The sequence below is a fragment of the Prunus mume genome, linkage group LG5 (assembly GCF_029339155.1).
Source record: "Prunus mume cultivar Tortuosa linkage group LG5, ASM2933915v1, whole genome shotgun sequence".
Classification (NCBI taxonomy): Eukaryota; Viridiplantae; Streptophyta; class Magnoliopsida; order Rosales; family Rosaceae; genus Prunus; species Prunus mume.
Window position 1 is genome coordinate 2,443,488 of NC_142702.1, and position 18,806 is coordinate 2,462,293.

Genomic DNA, 18,806 nt, shown 5'->3' on the forward strand with positions numbered 1-18,806 from the left:
GGCATGGGTCAACATATCTGCAAGCTGCTCTGAAGAAGGCACAAAAGGTATAGAAATTAACTTATGCTCCAGCTTCTCCTTAATGAAATGCCGATCAACTTCTACATGCTTAGTTTGATAATGTTGCACCGGATTGTTAGCAATTTCAAATGCAAACTGATTATCACAGTGGAGCTTTGTAGCAGCATTCGGTCTAAACCCAATTTCAGCAAGTAACCACCTCAACCATAGTATTTCACAAACCCCTTGGGCAATCCCTCTGTATTGAGACTCTGCAGAGGATCAAGACACAACGTTTTGCTTCTTGCTACGCCACGTAACTAGATTACCACCAAAAAAGGTGACGTAACCTGATGTAGAACGTCTATCTGTAATATTCCCTGCATAATCTACGTCAATGTAACCTTTTAGATCCAAGTGACCATTTTTCTTAAATAATAAACCTCTCCCAGGAGCAGACTTTAAGTAACTCAAATACGCATCACAACAGCCATATGATCTTCACTAGGTGAATGCATAAATTGGCTAGCAACGCTTACAGCATAAGTAATATCAGGGTGTGTCAATGATAAATAAATCAATCTCCCAACCAACCTTTGGTATCTTTCTCTATTAGTTGGGACCTGATCCACATAAACACCAAGTTTATGATTCTCAACAATAGGTGCATCACCGTTTACAAATCAAGCATTCCAAAGATTGCATAGCGATCCATGACATACTTCCTTTGTGAAAGAAATAAGCCATGTTTAGATCGAGTGACTTCCACGACTAGAAAATATTTCAGACTGCCCAAATCTTTCATCTCAAATTCGGATGCTAAACGCGTTCATAGTCTCTCGATTTCTAAGCCATCTCCAGTCAAATACAATCATATCATCAACATAAATAATCAACAAAGTCACCTTACCAGCCCTATGTTTAATGAATAGAGTATGATCAGTATTGGCCTGTTGGTAACCAAACTTCTTCATAGCGGTGGTAAATCAGAAACCATGCCAGGAGACTGCTTTAACCTGCGTACATCACCTTTTCAATTTGCATACGTTCCCTGTTTCACCGGTAACCCTCTACCCTGGTGGAAGACTCATGTACACTTCTTCTTCTAGTTCACCATGTAAGAATGTATTTTTTATATCAAATTGCCTCAGAGTCCAATCCAAGTTAACTGCTAAGGACAACAAAACTCTGACAATATTCATCTTAGCCACAGGTGCAAAAGTATCATGATAATCAACTTCATATGTCTGAGTGAACCCTTTAGCTACCATTATGTTGGAATCAGGCCACTTGAGATGGTGCTTGGCACGTTCTTCCAATGCTTCACCTTGAATCTCCAAGTCACCGAGAAATCAGACATCGCCTACCCCAAGTCAACTCCCATTGATACTGGAGACCCATGGCTATACCCTTATTATATTTATTTTTTGAAGAGTATAGCCCCGGCTCTATTTTAATTATTTTTAATTTTTTAAAGCTTATAGCCGAGCGGCTATATTATTTTTATTATTTTTAATTTTTTACGAGTATAGCCGATCGGCTATACTAATTTTTATTTTGTTTTAACGAGTATATCCGCTCGGCCATACCTTTTTTCATATTCAATTTTTAACGAGTATAGCCGCACCACTATACTTTTAAAATATATATTTAGAGTACACTCGGCCGTCTTGTTAAAATATTGAATATATTTAAGTAGTATAGCCGCTCGGCTATCTTGTTATTTCTCCAACAACCAAAGAAGGGGCAAAACGTCTCTCTGTGTCTGTCTCTGGTGTGTCTCTCTTTAAACGTCAAACAAGAAGAAGCAAGTCTTAGCCCTCCTCATGCTGCGAGTCTGTAACTGTTGGCTTGGATTCATTGAACTTGTTTGAAATTGAAACCAACCAAGACAAAACTGAAGGGACATATACAAAGAACATAGAGAGTAGAGGGAAGCCTCAGCTGTGCAAATTGCAAGCAAGAAAAGAAGAATGGAATTGGAGGGAAGGTGACCACTTTCCATAAACATATGGGGTCCACGCCATCTTTCTTTGATCTCTTCTCTGCACGCATAAAACTAATACCAGTTTTTTTATGTCCCCACTTTGACCAGACAACACACTATGCTGCTGCAGATAGAAAGAATTAAATGGTTCCATTTGTCTCCTTCTCTAACTTCTAACTTGTAAGTTGTAAGTTGTTGTTCATGGGATGGGATCAATTACCTCTTACCTCCATCAGCAACAAAAGGGCATCTGCACTGCAGCCTAGCTAGCTTTGTTTTCACTTCCAAGAGCCCTCTATCTTATCATCTCAAAGAGTTCAGTTCAATCTAGCAGAGCCAGAGAGACTACATCAACTAGTTTAAAATGGACCACTGAGAGAAGGCCAAATCTAGGGGCCAGCTTGCTGGGTTAGGTGTTCATTTAAATGACCTATTTTATTGTAAGCCAACATCTTCAATAAACTAATTACCAAAAATAGACATCTTCAATAAACTAATCATTAGAGGTGTGCTTTTGTGTCAGCAGGGGATCTTTGTCTTCTGATTTCACTTCTTTTTCCATCTTTCTTTCTCTCCTATGTTATAATGACCTTCCCTCAGTGGAGACCCCAAAAATGAGATGTTTCTCTTGGGCTCAGTTAAGTCCCACCTAACCTCCTTTATTTAATTATTGTTTTATCTCTCTTTTGCCAGTAACTAATTAATTAAAAGGCTAAAACTAGTTGAAGCTGTCTCCCTCTTCATTCCAGAATTGGAACAATATGCTTCTTTTGACATCATCAAAGCCATAAGGATGATGCATATCTACACTACAAGCCTCCAAAATAAGGTGTACAAAATTTCAACCAAAATTTTCTTTGAATCTGTTGAAGAAGATTTCATTGGCCCATACTATTACCTCCTCCTCAATATCAAACTCATTCACAAGGTCTAAAGTAGTGTCCACCCTACAGTGCTATGCCACTTGTACAGTCAAAATATTTAAATAAATAAAAAAGTTTATAGGCATGTAGTTGCAGAGGAGAAGATGTAAGAATTTTCTATGTGACTTTATTAGCGTGTAACAGTAGGCTTTTAGTACCAGAAAGAAATCAATAAAGCAGAAAGGCATGGGTGAGCAATGCCAATCCGCCTCCCTCCACTAACCGACCTCTCCCTGCATGCATGTTGACAACTAATTTATCTTTTCCTTTTCTTTACCCTAACCAAGACCACCAGGAATTATAAATCTCTCATTCCCTCTTCATTTGCCTCCCGATTCTCACTCTCTCAACAACAGAAAGACAGTTTTCTATCTCTTCCTTTCATTTCACACGAAACAAACCCCTCATTACTTTTGCCTTTCCTTATTTTATGTCACCTTTCCTCCTTCTCACACACTATACATGTCACGTTTGCTCCTTCGCACCAGCAATAGTTAATATAAGTTATAACTACAAATCCTCTCTCTCTCTCTCTCTCTCTCTCTCTTTTGAAGCAAGTTATAGGATCACCTTTTCAGAGGTACACATATCTCCCAATTGGCTCCATTATCCCAGTACTAGCTAGAACTATAACTATATACACATATATAGCTTGTCTCTAGTTCTGAAGAAAAATGGTCAACTGTTTTGTTCTCTCCAAGCAGGAGAAAGTTTTGAGGGTTGTGAAGACAGATGGGAAAGTTTTAGAATTCAGGGCACCAACTTTTGTTAAGGACATGTTGATGAACTTTTCGGGCTCTGGTATTAGTGTATCAAAGCAAGCCTCAGAGCTTCTCCCTCCTAATTACAAACTGAAGCTTGGGAAGGTTTACTATATGATTCCTCTTCTGGGTTCTGTTGCAAGTGATGCGATCAGTGCAGGTATTATTTCATCTGTGGATGTTACAGAAAAGGACAGGGCTGCTACAAGAAGGATTAAGATCTTCATAACAAAGCAACAGCTTCAAGAGCTATTGACAAAGAAAATATCAGTGCAGGAGGTTCTTTCAGCTGTGGCTTGAACAGAAATCATCTTACCCCAACCAAGACCACCAGGAATTATAAATCTCTCATTCCCTCTTCATTTGCTTCCCAATTCTCACTCTCTCAACAACAGAAACACAGTTTTCTATCTCTTCCTTTTATTTCACACGAAACAAACCCCTCATTTCTTACGCCTTTCCTTATTTTATGTGACCTTTCTACGAGAATTAAGCTGCATACTAAGCTTAAATCAAGCTGCAGATGACAATCCTGCAGATTGATAATGAAGAGAATGAAGAAATCGAAGAACTTGGGAACTTCCTAGTTTTAGTATTAGCTGTTAGCTTAGCTGTCTAACGGCTAGTTTTATTTCCTTTTTGGGAAAATTCCTACAGTTGTAATTCCTATCTTTTTCAGCTGTACCTTGCTTGATAACCAATTCTAGCCTAGGTGTAAGGATCGTAGCCTCCAAGTGATTATGTATGGCTGGAGATGAGTCCTTGGCACCTAAAATTTAGGCTCTGAGCTATTTTGGCAGTATGTGTCATGTATTTGAGTGTGTGTTTGTGCTCATTTGCATCAAGAGAAATATACTGAACATTCTTCATTTCATCTGCTCTTTCTCTTCTCCATATACCGTTTTTCATAAACGATTCTTTCCTTGCTCATATAACAAAACTAAAATCCTCAAACATTAGACACAGATTCAACACTTTCCTTCTCCTCACACACTATATACATGTCACCTTTGCTCCTTCGCACCAGCAAGCTTCGTCTGTCTGCATTTGGAAGAAAAAGGACACGACCCGCCCTGGCGCCCAGACCCGCGCGGGCCACCTAGGCACTGCCTAGATCCGCCCAGTTCGCCTAGCCCCTAACTCCCTAGTGTCGGTGTCCTCCCGCCTAGTGCCTAGGCCAATATTTTGAACACTGCTCAAAACCTGGAACGGGCTTGCTCTGTGCCTAGACGTTCGTAGTCATGAGTTCAAGTCCGATTCACCAGAATATTTTTAAACCCGAGTATAGCTGAGCGGCTGTATGCTTTTTAAAATAAAATTAGGAAAAAAACCTAGTATAGCCGCGTGGAAGTATCTTGTACTACAGCCAACTTCAGGTTGTTCGATTGGTTGTGAGCAAGACAGCTGCTGGACAGCTTTACCATCACTTGATTCCTCTTGTTCTTCTTATTGTTGGTAATTTTATCACCTATCTCACGTCATCAGAGAACACACTGTTATTTTCTTACTTTTATGGAGAAAAGATGGGAAGGGGGAGTGTAAGAATATGACATCAATTGTTGTTTTTTGAATTAGGTAGCAGTCCATTTGATGTTGTGGATCCAAGCTGGGAGTTGTATGTCCTGATCCAGAGGAAAACAGATCAGCAGGGGGAAATCTATAATAGGTTGCTTGGTTTTACAGCTGTATATCGTTTTTACCATTATCCTGATAGTTCTCGGTTGCGGATTGGTCAGGTTTGCTCGTTGTATATATCAGTTGCTATTTATGCATGCTCTAGTTCAAATAAATTTCATTTTTTGTGCAATCTTGGTGCTGTTGAGTTTTAACAAGCCTGCTTGTTGATGGCAGATATTGGTACTGCTTCCTTATCAACACAAGGGTTATGGACAATACCTTCTTGAGGTTCTCAATGATGTTGCAATATCTGAAAACGTCTATGACCTCACAGTTGAAGAACCATTGGATTACTTTCAACATGTACGCACTTGTGTTGATATACTGCGCCTTCATAAGTTCGATCCATGTAACAACTTATGACATGGCTGACAAGACTTAGGTCACCAAGATTCATGTCCTCACTGGAGGCTGGAAAACTTAATGTCATGATCTTGGACTGGTTCGGAAGCAGGAATTCATGAAGGTTGCAGGTGTTCATTTTGCTAGGAGTATTATGGCAAAGATATATTGCTTTTGGTTTCATTATTGTTCGTACGTATGTTCCAAGAGCCTAAAACTCAAACTGGCTTATGTTTACTGTAATTAATATATTTTACCCCAGCAAGATGGTTAAATTTACAAGTCAGTAATAGTCTCCTTCAGTCAAAGTATATTATACAGGTTGTTAGTTAGTTATAACAGATTTAGTCCGGAGACTAATATGTAATTTGGGCTCCATTATCAAGAAATCTCTTGAACTGTCTAGAAAATCCATTTCCCATTTCCCATTTCTCTTGAACCAAATTAGTCTCCCAAACCAAATTTATCTCCCAAAGAAACACTTTTTCTCTTGCTATCAGAAGCACCATTGTGAAAGAAAACAACACTATCAGTCTATCAGGCATGGCTGATGATCATAATGAAGACCCCCGAAATGAAGTTCCAGCAGCTGTTCCCAATGTAGAGCATGCAGAAGATGCGGAAAGAGAATTGCAAAGGCAAGAAGAAATTCTTTCAAATCAACAAATGCGAGAATATTTGGATCAGTTTTTCAAGAAACTGAAGTTGAAAGCCCTTAGTTGAAGCCATTGCTCCACAAGAACAACCACGAGCAAGTTCTTTGCGCTGAATATGAAGATTTGGCAGCACTTTTTCAAGAAATGGAACCACAGCAAGAAAATGAAGATTTTGCAGCACTTTAAGAAATTGAACCACAGCAAGAAAATGAAGATTTTGCAGCACTTTTCAAGAAATTGAACCACAGCAAGAAAATGAAGACTTTGCCTGTTTCAAGAAATTGAACTACGCAAGTTGCCGCACTGAACAACAACTAGAACAAGGCTCTTCCTCGAATTAACCCTTGTTATCAAAAATCAGTCCAAGGCCTCCAAGAGTTTGGTCTTCAAGAAACCTGGAGTTGCTGCACCAGAACAACAACTAGAACAAGGCTCTTCCTCTGGAATTAACCCTTCTTATTATCCGCAATCAGTCCAAGGCCTCCAAGAGTTTGGTCGGGTTTCAATAAATCAAGTTGCTGCACCAGACAACTAGTACAAGGCTCCTCCTGGAATTAACAAGTATGTCCCTTCTTATCCCCAAGAATTTGCTCAATTATAAAAACGTGGAACCCAACATGCCCAAGAAGTCATTGCAGCACAGGCACGCTCTGAACAACAAGAAGAACTTGAACAAAGTTGGAGCCTCCAAGTCTCACCTCGTTTCACGAACTGCAGCCCAAGAACATGCAGTCATGGCAGACAGGACATGCCTCTGCCTCAACAACCGCAACAAGTAGAACAAGGAGGCCATGCCCCTCCCGACGTCCCCCCAAGCCACCAAAACAAGATCACAAGGTGCAGCAAGCGTTTTGAGAAGCAGTTGGCATATAGTGAGTGACACGAACTACGTTGTACATGTGCAAAAAAGATGTGGAAAGCCACATCTTGCCATTGTTGGAGGCTGATGAATTTCGTAAACTAGGCATAAAGAACCAGGAGGTCACAGTGTATGATATTGATTGTGACGAGTACCCTATACATGTCACCTTTGCTCCTTCGCACGCAAGCTTCGTCTCTTCATTTGGAAAAAAAAAGGACACGACCCACCCGCCTGGCGCCGGACCCGCCGGGAAGGCCTAGATCTTCCCAGCCGCCTAGGCGCCGCCTAGATCCTCCCAGCTGCCTAGGCGCCGCCTAGATCCTCCAAGGCCGTCTAGGCCCCCTAACTCCCAGTATCGGTGTCCTCCTCCCAGCGCCTAGGCCGATATTTGAACACGCACAAAACCTGAACGGGCTTGCTCTGTGCCCTCAAGTTCGTAGTGATGAGTTCGAGTCCAACCCGCCAGAATATTTTTAAAAAAACCAAGTATAGCCGCTCGGCTATACTATTTTAAAAAAAATTAAGGAAATACCAGGAATAGCCGACCGGCTATACTATTTTCCATAAAATATAAACCACCATTCTAACCTTTCTACGAGAATGGATTCATCTTCATATGATTCTTTGGATCTACCATATGAACCACCTTTGGCTATGATTTTTTCTCTTATTGTTCCTTCTTTTTGTATAAAATTTGGATTTTATAACTATTGTGCACGAATTATAATAATTTGAGAAAATTTTGATAAATCACATCAACATGTCATGTGGATATGTACACAAGTTACAAAATAACTTCTCAAGTGAGTCAGTGAATTACTAAAGTATTTTCATGATCACAAATTTATTGATTCAATTTAGCACTTCGGACATAAATTTGTTTTCGTAAGGCTCCATTAACATAATATTTTAAACGTATAGCCGTGAAATATCATAATTTGAATTTCTCTTTTTTAATTACTTTATTTTGTAGTTATGTTTTGATCATTAATTACTCAGTGAATAATTAGTATTTAAGTATTTTATTCAAGAAAAAAATTAAAAAAAAAACAATTACTATTTATTAAGTAATATATTTATGAAGTTAATTAAAATATTTAATACTATTCACAAAATAAATAATGATTAAAACATAATTACTAATGAAAGTAATTAAATAAGGCTAAGATTTTATTGAATTACTAAAAAAAAAAATTTAAAATAAAAATGTACTGACCTAAAGATACTAAGTTTATACTTATTATTTAAAAAAACCTCTGCCGACGAACTTTGGTCAAGACAGTCTATCTCGATGCAATTTTGCCGGATTAGACCTCTCCCGACGACATTTTGTTGGTATAGGAAACTTTCCTCGGGAGAGGTCTAATCCGGCAAATAGCTTAGTTTCTTTGCTTTTATTTTTTGCCCAACTTCTTTAATTTAATATATATGTCTTTAAGTAATATCTTAGCCTTTTCTAATTACTTCAATTAGTAATTATATTATTATTCGAATATAGACGCACCACTATACCGTTTAAATATTCGAATCTATTTAGGAAATATGACAAAGGGCACCTAAAAAGATGAGCAACATCATTATATCACTTCTCATACACATGCAACACACAAACAAGGCATAAATTTCTCTCTAAACCCTAAGCGCCCACAGAGGAACAAAGTTCAGAACGTAAATACATACCATGTCTAATTGATTCATTATCTCAAGGCTCACTTTGCTACAGAGAAATCCAGATTTTTATAGTTATATTTAAAGAGTATAGCCGATCGGCTATACGCGTAAAAAAAAATATTTTAACAGCCTAGCCGCTCGGGTATACTCTATAAACAGAATATTTAAAAGCACAGCTGTGTGGCTATAAGCCACAAACAGAATATTTTAAAAGAGAGTATAGCCGCTATACTCCATAAATAGAGCATTTTAGAAGATAGCATCGCAGCTCGGCTATTCCGTTTTTTAAGACGTTCATAAAACAATTCGGGACCCTTCCTTGATATGTAGTTGAAGTGATGAATGTTCAGAGCAATCTCAAAGTAGTTAGGACCCTGCATGTGAGAGAGCTTGATAAAGCCAAACAACATGGTTTTTCTGTTTCATCTTCTTAACACTCAGCAACATAAATGTTCAATGTTTACCTTGTAAAAATTGTGCTGGGGGCAAGAAAGAATTGGTTTCTCATTATATTCATGTACAAGCTTCTTCTCAGCAGAACTCCGACCGATATCCTCAGGATTTACCACCCCAGCCAAGATCTTTAGTCTTTCTCTAAAAGGTATAGTGGAGTCCCTTGCAAATCCTTTAACTTTTTCTGTCTCATTGTCAACCATTTTCTAAAAGCATCATTCAAATATATCAACAGACTGAGTGTTCCAATTGAACATAAGAAGATCACATTTCCATCAAAATAAAGTACATGCCTATCCAAATGGATGAAGTTGCATACAAAATGAAGTTACCATGATACTGTCCTGGAATTGAGGAGGGATGTCTTTATCAAAATTCTCAGAAACTTTGAAATACATTACAAGACTCATCCCCTCTCCATCACTATCACCAAGAAACATTGCAGCAGGATAAGTAGGCAACTGCAACAAGGCGCAGAGCAATATCATTAGATATTGACCAAATATAACAAACAAAACATAACAAGATAAATCAATTCTGAAAAAAATACCTGTATGTTTACAATGAACACTTCCCATTTGCTTTCACATTGGGAAGCTCAGGATGCCGGGCAATGTGATGTATCTTTTTGGGGCATACTGACACATCAACACCTATTGGAGTATATGGATTGTAGTTCAGAGCAGTTGACTTTTGTTATCTCTAGATAGTAGACCAACAGAAAATAATATTATCATTAGCAAGGCAGAACAGAGTAATTAGTTGCAAATGTCTAAATTCAGTTAAGTTTGGTCTTGACAAAAGAAAAAACCAAAGTCATACTTGAAATAATTCCTGCCACGAAATTTAAAAGTTGAGGGTGGAATCTCAGACCAAGATCCTGAAGTGGGCTTCTCTACTCTACAACATGGAATGATATATCCTGGTCTAGGCCGATACAGAAACCTTTTTGATTGACCTATGGATATATCATTGAAATGTTCAGTAATATACATGTACATCAATCCCAATATTCTAAGTTTTCTTTCTATTCAAAGAAAATTGAATTATTTGAATGCTTGCATTATTCAATGGTTTCTTCTGCATCACAGGATCTCCTTTTAAAAGAAAGTATGAAAACGGCTTTCTTTGGGACTTGTGGAACCAAACTCTGTGCACTTAGAATCTTATCGTTGAAACTTACAGAAGGTACCAATCAAGATAAGTTGGATTTCAGGGCATTGTCTTGAATTTTTTCATTAGAATCACGTCCATCCTCTGTAAGTCCTTTAAAGCTTCCATAAGAGTCATCTAATATATTCTTCCTCTTACTGCAAACTTCATCAGCCTTCCCTAAGTAAAAAAGCTCATAGCCCTGGGTATTAATAAGCGAAAACCGATTTCATTCCTTGTGCTCATCTTTGTCTGTGATTTTATGTGATTTACCTCCATCAATTTTCATATAGCCTTGTTATTCTTCATACTTACACCCGTTATCAACAAAGCTAGCAGATCTTTCGTACTGAAGTACTTGGCCACTTGAGATATTCCAAACTGGATTGCTTGCTAATGGAAAACCATCTGTAGAATAAGAGAAGAAAATTAAGAAAACAAAAGAAAATCCTTTTCCAATAAGTATCTCAAGAAAAATTACTTCAGTAGTAATGACGTTTTGCAATCAAACAAGACCACAAGGCCTTCATTCTCAGTAATATGTAGTTACAGGCTGATGGCCAATACCTCCATGTATACTGATAAAGTCATCTTCCGAGTCAGACTCCAGAATACTCACCGAGTCAAACCAAGCTTCCTCTTGGAAAATTACTGCAAATGAATAACTTTAAAAATATGAGATTCAAGAGCTATGAATTTTCTTGTCAGCACTATTGGTTGAAATTGAAAGATAGTTGAAATCTGAGGAAAGAAAGCACACACCATTCGAATCATATTGACTGTGGTGTCATTGCAGCTGGGTGAAATGGAATGTTGAATTAGAAACCTTAGATCTTCTGTGAGTAGTTGTTGCACCATTCTCAAAGTCCACATGAACAAACTCATTGACAGCATAGTCACTCACGCGACCTCCTGCATCACTATTTATTTTCTTGAAACTGGTATTTATTTTCTTGGTACCATCTGAGGCGGAGCAGGTTGCCTTTCTATGGCGTTTGACGACCCCTGAGAGTGTTTTTCCATAGTTTAATTGTTTTGGATAGGGTACGTTGACATGCAACCAGCCATTGTGGCTTTTAAATCATGCAAGTCCCAACTACAATGATGCCTTCATCAAGTCCTCTCCAACCTGTGTGCCTACAAATGAAACAAAATAAATCAGTGAAAGATTAAAGGATTTCTGGAAAACAGTTTCTATGATTGTTTCATCATGAGATTGTTTCAGTAATTTATGGCTCAAACGCTAGAACAGTTAACCAACTTAACACTTGGAAATTATTAGAATCAAACGGATGACACATAGAGGTCTCTATGTTTAATGAGTATGGTGACACTATCAGAAAGCACCTTGGTTAGAAGCGACTGGTAACTTGAAGCACTACACTAGTTATTCAATCAATTTGTAGATGAAAATATGTGCAATCATCATAAAAATCAAATGTCTGATTCAAACCTTCTCAAACAAAGTGGGATGTCTCTTTCCCAGTCCCATAGATAAGCCACTTATCTATCATAAGCCCTAAATCTTTAGTTTTGACTCACTAGAATGTAAACATGACCAGAAAACAAAAAGATAGTACAACCACCTCAAGAACAACTCAACAAAACCTTTGTCCCTGTACTTGCTATTATCTATCTTAAGCCCCAAATCTTTAGTTCTTACTTTGGTTTAATTAATTAGTGCCTTTCTCTTAAGTAGTTGGTATTTGCAAAGTAAATGGGAGCATCAATCTCAAGTATGAGAATTTGAGAATTCCAGGAACATTGCTTGCGTTGGGATACTGCTCAACATTTCTGTAAACCATGGAATTCGGAAGGTTTCCTCGAACAAAAGTCCTTGGCCTTGCCACAAACAAAAGTACCCTGATCACAGATATTGCAACCTACACGAAGAAAAAAGAAATATTAGTTCTAATGCATAGTTTTAAGTTGATAGATATAGTATTACTGTCACACACAATAGTGATACGTACCACTAAGACTAGTCCAATTTCAACGCTGCCAAAACGACGTCGATATAGGCACTCAGGCAGACAACAAAGTCAAACTTGTCAACCTTCCAGAGGTAAATTGCGGCTTCATAGACTATGACAACAAGCAAAGCCCGACTATGTGTTTCAATGTCTGTATATTCTCCAAGTCTGATTCAGTCAGGATTTCCAACTACTCATTCAACCTTAGGCCAACCCAGATTCCTAACAATTACATACTACTTTTACATGCTAAAATCTCTATTGCTTCCTCTAGTAATAACTTTTCGACCACATCTTTCTCTTTTCAGGATGCAAAACACATAATCAAAAGCAAATTTTTGTATGGCGGCCATCAGAAATTGAAGCGAGTTCATAATTTAGCTAAAGTCAGGAAAAAAAAAGGACACTCGCCTAGGCGTAAGCGCCTAGGGCCATTTTCCAACAGCCTAACTGAACAAAAGCACAGTTTATAGGTTTTGAGCTCTAATTATGAACATCATTATCGAATTTAACATTACAGAACAAAATCCACCACCTGTTCTAGATTTATGTGCATCATAGATTTTCCAAAATAAGCAAAATATAAAGATAATTTAGTTAAAACTACAAGTAATTTGAATGCATTCCACTAAAAAGCAGGAAGCAGAGTAATTGAAGACTGAGCTTAGTGAAAAGAAAAACCTTGGGTTGAAGAAACTATCCCACTAGCCAGAGTCTGGGGCTTCAGGCTCGATTGGAACCAAGCTTAAGTTTTTCTTCAATATTCCTATCTTTCTTGCTTTTCTTTGATTTCTTGGGAGACGCCATGAGAGCTCAAATGAGGAATTGCCCACCTCTATTTTGGCCTTGAACTTGAAGACTTTGATGGGAAGTGATTGGGTGAAGCGAGCCAGGCATGGAGGGAAATATAAAGCTCGTATTGCCATTTTAGGCTTTTTCGTTTTCAATAAATAGTATAGCCATAGACTATACGACGATTCTATCATCTCTTTGAAGGAGTGTACTGATAGAATTCATACTAGAAGGCAAAAGGTCTATAGGTATTAAGAAAAGCAATGTCTATATTTCTATTAATATTGATAATAGGTTACAATCAATGTATCAGACAATGAAAGCATGCGGCTCTTGTCATATGGTACTTGAGGAGTACATCAAAAGACACAAATATTGAACAAGAGCAGTAATTGTTGATGCTCCTTTTCGGGGAGGGTCAACTTAGAGATAGGGGGTTGTCCTTAGCAAGAGAAGGACACGGGCCTGGTGAGGGCTAGCTGCAGAAGACAAAAGCAGAGGAAGCGATCGTCAAGCGGACAGGTGTGGTGCGGCCAAGGCTCTCCGATGCTTAGTCGCTAGGGTAGTGACTTTGCAAAGTAACAGTAGTAGTGAGAGAGAGAAGTTACCATTTTCCTTGGTTACTGTTCCTATTTATAGGGAAGTAAAGGTAGGAGGTTTGCACAAAGTTCCGATGTGGGACTTTGTGTAAGTTGCTGTGATGATGACACGTGTCTCCTGTGTTCTAGGTTTGGCAGTTCGGAGCTTCGGCAGGTAGTTGTCCCTTCGAAGAGCATCTCCCTTTGGCAGGGAGGAAGACATATCTACCTTGGTGTTCAATCACGCTTGGTTAATTATGGTGTAAACAGTAGTCCCCCAAGTTGTCAATCAAGAAGTGGCTTCTAGTTTGAGAACTTGTGAAGAGGTTGTGTATTTCAACCAAGCGTGTCGTGTGGCGGGTGCCGAAGGTAGTCCCCTAGTCCCCAAAGTTTGAAAACTAGAAGACACCCATTTTTCTTTTTTTTTTTTTGGTCATGGGGTGCGAAGGTGTCACGCCGAAGATAGCCTCTCGAAGGTAAGGTATGGCGCGTCACGTGTACCTTAGGCGAAGGTGTGCGTCATCGCAGAGGCCTCCTTCCAAGCCTTCGGAAGGGAGCCTTCCGAAGGGAAGGTGTGCGTCATCATGCCTTCGAAGGAAGGTGTGACGCGTCACCGCGAGTCTCCTTCCAAGCCGGAGGGAGCCTTCCGAAGGAAGGTGTGGCGTCACGCGAGGTGTCCTTCTAAGCTTCAGAAGGAGCCCTTCTTAGGAGAGGTGTGACGTCCGGCGCAGGTGTCCTCCAGCCTTGGCGCAGGAGCGGCGGCAAGGTGTGACGACGCGTCATCATGCCTTCCGGCGAAGGAAGGTGTGGCCGCCGTGTGTCGCGAGGGTCCTTTCCGGCCGGAAGGAGTCTTCGAAAGGAAGGTGTACGCGTCATCATGCCTTCCGAAGGAAGGTGTGGCGTCACGGCGTGTCGCGAGGTCCTTGCATGCGCCGGGAGGAGCTGCGCAAGGAAGGTGTGGCGTCATCATGCCTTCCGAAAGGAAGGTGTGGCCGCAGCGAGTGTCCTTCGGCGGCGGGAGCCCGCTGCGGTAAGGTGTGGCGTCATCATGCCTTCCGGCGAAGGAAGGTGTGGCGTCACCGCGCGCGTGTTGCGCGCGGTCCTTTCACGCCGAAGGCGCCTTCTTCCAGGGAAGGTGTGGACGTCATCATGCCTTCCGGCGGAAGGTGTGGCGTCACGCATGTCGCGAGAGGTTCCTTCACGCCGCTTGGAAGGCAGCCGCGAGGGAAGGTGTGGCGTCATCATGCCTTCCGAAGGAAGGTGTGGACGTCCACGCGCGTGTCGCGAGAGGTCCTTCCACGCTGGGCGAAGCTTTGCCAAGAAGGAAGGTGTGACGCCATCATGCCTTCCGGCGAAGGTGTGGCGTCACCGCATCGCGAGAGTCCTTCCCTTGGAAGGAGCCTCCGAAGGTGTGGCGTCTCATGCCTTCGAAGGAAGGTGAAATGGAAACGTCTGCGTGGAAATCGAGCGTCCCAAGTATGATGAGTTATTGCTTGGAGCAAGGATCGAAGGGTCCTTCATATGCCTTTAAAAGGGTGAGGAGGGCTGAAGAGTGACAATTGAGATTTTGAAAGATTTTGTAAGCGAGGAGGAGAAGCGTTTCCGATAGGATCTAGGAAGGCGGGCGATTTCCGGCGAGGACGGGAAAAGGTGCTTTTTGGGAGCTAGGCGATTTCCGGCAACCGACTCGACGGTGGAGATAACAAGGTATGCCCTGTGCACATCTCCCCTTCTCGGATTGAAATGCCTCTTTTGTTTGAGCTTTGCATGAATGTGATATGAACGTAGATGGAACTGTCATGAACATACTAAGAACATGCCTAGGCTCCGTTTTTCAACAATCTCGTGCATGCCCCTTAGTTTCCCTTGTTGTGTTTGTAGATGTGATCATTCTGAAAGAGAAAGTCAAGCTCCCGAAGTCCCCATGCTTTTTCTGGAAGAGTTTGAAGTGAAGCCTTAATGAGGACTTGGAGTGCTGGTGGGAAATGCATCTGAGTCTGAACATGGGTGGAAGTGTGTGGTGAGGAGAAATAGCTGGAGGAGAAAGAGCGATGTCGAGGAGTCAGGGGGAACTTAGGGAGATGCAAAGGAACTATGTGGCCCTATAAGCTTGTGCAAACTGGTGTTGGGGATAACGGGCACACCGTGGTTAGTGGTGGGTGTCGAAGGGCCGGGCTGTCAGTGTGTGGAGGTAGTATCGCTGATGTGGGTGTCCCAATAGGGGTGCCACTACCACCAAGAAAAACATGATGAGTTTGTATGATCTAGAGTCATTGAAGGCTGACTATGCGGTACCTGATTGTGGTGGGGTTGAGGTTGCCCATACCTACCAAAGCTGCTAGATACTCCCAGCTGGGCGTTATGGTGTTCTCGGCGTATGTACAAATATGGGTTGAGGTTACCATTGCATCCTTGGGTGCAAATGATACTTTCAGTTGGGCTATGCCCCTGGCGCGGTAGTATAATCCCAACTACCGGGTGTCATGCGGGGTTGTACATAAGCACCATGGTGGTTGAGCGAAGCGAGGAGAGCCCACCTCGCAGTTCGATGCATCCAGATCATACACTCAGTGTCGACAAATGTGGCAATTTTACGGTGCAGTCAACTCAGCCAAAGGCGAAGGAGAGGGATATTTATAGGCAAACCACCATCGCCGCAGAAGACGGGCTAAATCGATGGTTCTTTGCCTTTGGTGATTGGGAGGGCCGCCTCTGGGACGCATCACAAACGTTAAAACATGTGCCTACCCATTTTCGCCTATAGGTCTGGTCATCACCATGTCTTTGTGTTTGAATGTGTTATGAATATGTATTGTTGTCCGAGGTTTGTTAGAACTAACGCTTTGTCCATTTGGTGTTCTGTACCGAAGTGTAGGCCCAAAGTTGTTCAGGAGGAGGAGGAAGAGATAAGTGGTGAGGCAGTGCCCAGGTAGCGTGGTGAAAGAATATTGTGACCCCACCTTCTTCTACTGATCGGGTTGCTTCAGGAAGTAAGTATTAGCTACATCTCCTTGTTATGTGTGATGATGTTGTATAGCTTCTCACATTAGCCGGTGTTGCTTTGTAGTGGGTGAGTGCAGAAGAAGGTGGTGACCGGTGGAAGCGTCAAAGGTAATGGTGGATGAGGAGGAGAGGCAACAGTTGCGAGAGAGAGAAAGAGAGGATAGGGCCAATAGGGCCAAGAAGCGAGAGCAAGGGCGCCCGATCTTGCGAAGGTTGGCCCAGCCGAGCTCAGCTGGCGGCCTCGGTCGGAGGAGGATGGCGGTTGGCGGGTGGAGGAAAAGCGGAGGGACTTGAGTCCTCGATCAGCGTCATGGGTGGGACTCTGCCGCCATTTGACCTCGATCCCCACCCAGCCGCCGAGATGGTGAGCTATTCTCGCAGTACCGAGGATGTAGACTTTGCCCTCGGTTCGTCGGGAGGCGAAGGAGGTAACCCTCGCCATGCACGCCAGAAGTGCCTCTTGTCAACGCCTTCCGATCAAAGATTGATGCGGGAGTCTCGCGACTAAGGCCACTGATTTCTCCGATCGGATCCGTAAGATCGCCGCTCCTCGGCCGCCAATGGGTGTTCTGTGCCTTGACTCTCTAATCGTGCAATTATGATATGCTTATGATCACACCTTTGCAGCCTTTGGGGATATGTACTTTACCTCAGCTGCAGGCAGAGAGAGGTGGACTCGCCAGACGCTATTCCGAGATACCAAGGCTACCACTGGCCGAGGCCCGTGCCGCCATCCCGAGAGGAATGTGCCGCACCAAGGTGGGAGGTTGGAGCGGGAGTCGAGCATGGCTCGCTCGAGTCCAGGAGGAGCATCGTGGCTCAGACAGGTTCAAGAGCCCAGCCGATGCGATGGTCGAGGAGCAGTATGGGTGGGAGAAACTGGTGGCGAGGTTTAATCCAGGTTGATATAAACTTCGACACTAGTGGTGTTCCTCCTCCCATTCCTTCCGGTCGGGAGTCATTATTTGCAGCCACGCCATCTGCCGAGGCCACGAGTCCTTCGGAGGCTGAGACGCTGGGAGGTGCCGACGCCACGGAGGGGAGTCGACTGTGATCCCGGCACACCGCCGAGAGGAGGAGGCGACGACCATGCTGATGCCTGAGGGCTTGCTTGTATTTTTGCTATGTTGTACCCAGTTATTTCAGACGTAGTCTTTTGACATGTATGGATATTTCCCGGCCCTAAGGTAGGGTTACTTTGATATTTATGATAGCTTGGTACCTTTTGATTTTAAGCATTGTGCCAAGTTCTGAAGTAGAAATGGGGCCCAGTCGGGTATTTCTATTAGATGGGTGCCGAAAGGCAGAAAGTACAATGGTGGGCCTGAGTCAAGGCTCGAGACCGAGGTATAAGAAAACATAATGTCCTAGGGTCTAGGTATGTTCTACTTGTAGTAGTACTTGAGATGGTCGGCGTTCCAAGGGTGAGGCAACGGTCCCTTGGGATCCGGTCGTATAAGTCCCGGCGGCAAACCTTGGTGATCTCATACGGACCTTCCCACGTAGGGCCCAGGTACCCTCATTAGGATTCTTAGTGGCCAAGGAAACCTTGCGCATGACCCACCCCAGCCAGAAAGCGGCCGTAACTCGAGTTGTAGTACTTGGCAACACGCGCTTGTGGCGCGACGCTATGCGATGTTGGACCCGGTCACGGCGCCTATTGATGAAGTCGAGGTTGAGGCCACCGCTTCGCATTAGCCTCGCCTGTAGCGGAGGTTCGGTGTGGGCTGGCCAATCTACCAGTGCCACGCCTACCAAAGGAAAGGGAAAATGGTGTTCTCCTGTTGAGGTATGAAAGGTGGTGCGTAAGCCCAAAGAACCTCGGGAGTAGCGGCCAAGAACCTTGGCTTTGCAAGCTTGGTCTTCGGGTTTTCTTGATAATTTTGTTCACGGCTCGACTGCCATTGGACTGAGGATGGGCTGAGAAGCGAAGCAAAGTTTTATCTTGAGATTGGAACAAACTCACGCCAAATTTT

At 42.3% G+C, this 18,806-nt stretch overlaps 2 pseudogenes; both read right to left on the reverse strand.

Moving 5' to 3' along the window:
- The window catches only part of LOC148916627 (protein ANTAGONIST OF LIKE HETEROCHROMATIN PROTEIN 1-like), a 47,842-nt pseudogene that overhangs the window by 2,788 nt on the left and 26,248 nt on the right, over positions 1 to 18,806 (reverse strand).
- Positions 8,918 to 13,383, reverse strand: LOC148916628 (uncharacterized; annotated as a pseudogene).